At 38.7% G+C, this 2,052-nt stretch overlaps 1 non-coding gene across 1 annotated transcript; it reads right to left on the bottom strand.

Annotated features, from left to right (window-relative positions):
- Positions 1 to 395: 395 nt before the first annotated feature.
- LOC114118588 (U6atac minor spliceosomal RNA) lies at positions 396 to 521 on the bottom strand. The gene has a single exon (XR_003591830.2). It is a non-coding gene; the product is annotated as a U6atac minor spliceosomal RNA (small nuclear RNA).
- Between the last annotated feature and the right edge of the window lie 1,531 nt (positions 522 to 2,052).

Genomic DNA, 2,052 nt, shown 5'->3' with positions numbered 1-2,052 from the left:
GTCAGTCCTTTCAATGAATATTCTGGATTGATTTCCTTTTTGCTTGGGTGTTAAGGTTTCTGGTATTGAGTTGCATGAGCTGCTTTTATATTTTGGAGAAATATAGCAAAAAGTTTAATTAGGGTTCCACTTGTTTATTTTTGTTTTTATTACCACTACTCTGGGAGGTGGGTCATAGAGAATCTTGATGTGATTTATGTCAGTGAGTGTTCTGCCTATGTTTTCCTCTAAGAGTTTAATAGTTTCTGGTGTTACATTTAGACCTTAATCCATTTTGAGTTTATTTTTGTGTGTAGTGTTAGAAAATGTTCTAGTTTCTTTCTTTGACAAGTGGTTGACCAGTTTTCCTGGCACCACTTATAAAAGAGACTGTCTTTTCACCATTGTATGTTTGTAATAAACCGTGCTTAGCTGCCACAAAGTAGGAGGCAATGTCTTAACCATACACATGTTGTCAGGCCTGAGAGCCTATTCTATCCTCGTCAAGGGGAGTGCTAACCTTCTCTCCTTTCATACAACACTCTTCTGGGGTTTTTATCTTGTGCCTTCATCTGGGGCATATTCTTCTGCCGTCTCATTTTATCTAGCTTTCTGTGTTTACATATCCCATTCCACAAGCTTCAGGGTTGTAGTTCTTCTAGCTTCTGCTCCTTGCCCCCTGGTCAATGAGGCTGTCTAGAGACTTGTGCAAGCTTCCTCATGTGAGAGACTTACACCCACTCTCTGGTGGGTGGATTTGGGTCTTGTCCATCTAGTAAGTAGGGCTGTGTCTGGGTCTGTGTTTTTTATCAAGTAGTTGTTTATTCATGGAGACTTTCAGCAGTCTGTCTGCTGATGAGTGGGGCTGTGTTCTAGTCTGATTGAATGTTTGGTCTGAGGCTTCCCAGCACTGGAGTCTACAGGTGGTTTGATGGAGCCGCCATCTTATCCACAAAGGCTCCCTTTTCTACTCATTAAAATGGCAGAAAATCTCATCCAAAGAGTTGCTGGTACCTCAATCCAAGTGGAACATAATTCATAATTTCATGATTATAAAATTCAACTATAGACATTTACTTCTGTGATTGGATAATTTGTTAAGAAATCGCTGGTATACCTACTTATATGGAGAGGCCATAAAAATTGTGGGTGATTTTTTTCACTCCAGTAGTTGAGATTGCTTTTGTTGAATGGAAGGCAATGAGCCAGGAATACTTGGAACACTAGTTTTACATCAGAATCACTTAGGTGAACAATTCCAAATAAACATGCCAGAACATCACCTAGGCCTAGTGAATCAGAATCCTTTAGGGACAGAGCCCAGGTATATATTGTTTTTAAAAACTCCCAGGTGATTCTAAAGTGCACAGCTGATTAAGAGTCAAACACATAGGAGATAAGCCAAGTTATGTAAAAGCATGAACTGTAGCTCACTTGTTTTTTATATTCTTGCAATAAAATTATAAAATGTGTTTGTTGCCCAAGGCTAAACCTCCTAAACAGGCCTATTGTGGATATATTATGATGTCGTTACCGCCTTTCTTTGCCTGAGTGAAACTAGTATTTTTCTAGCAAAACAGCAAGAGTAATAGCCATTCCACAGAGAGAAGCAATGATTGCTGTTGTTTACCATTAACATTTATTAGGCTGTGATAGGCATGGTAAGGCCACAAGAGAGTGGGCCAATGCATTTACAAAGGAACATGATGTGTTAGGAAAAGGTGGGGGCAAAGCTGTAAAGCAAAACATTTTTTTCAGAATAAGGTTCTTACTTTGTGCCAGGACTTACTCAGAACATTTTACTTGTATCATCTTATTTCATCATCATGACAGTTGTGAAGGTGAGGTCTATTATTATCCCATATTAAAGAACCTGAAGTACAGAGAGATCAAGATCAGAGCTGGCAAGATTCCAGATCGTTTATCTATGGAGTTCACATGTGACCTACTATGTGATATTGTCTTTCAAAATCATGCTAGTTGACTGCTATTTGATGAGATGAAAGAAAAAGTGCGAGTTTTTAAAAATTGTTAGCCAAGGCAGTGCCATATTTAATGGCAGTTTGGAGTATG

The sequence above is a fragment of the Ovis aries genome, chromosome 15, assembly GCF_016772045.2.
Source record: "Ovis aries strain OAR_USU_Benz2616 breed Rambouillet chromosome 15, ARS-UI_Ramb_v3.0, whole genome shotgun sequence".
NCBI classification, from domain to species: domain Eukaryota; kingdom Metazoa; phylum Chordata; class Mammalia; order Artiodactyla; family Bovidae; genus Ovis; species Ovis aries.
Note: the sequence above shows the minus strand (reverse complement) of the source record. Positions and strands in the feature narration are given on the sequence as shown.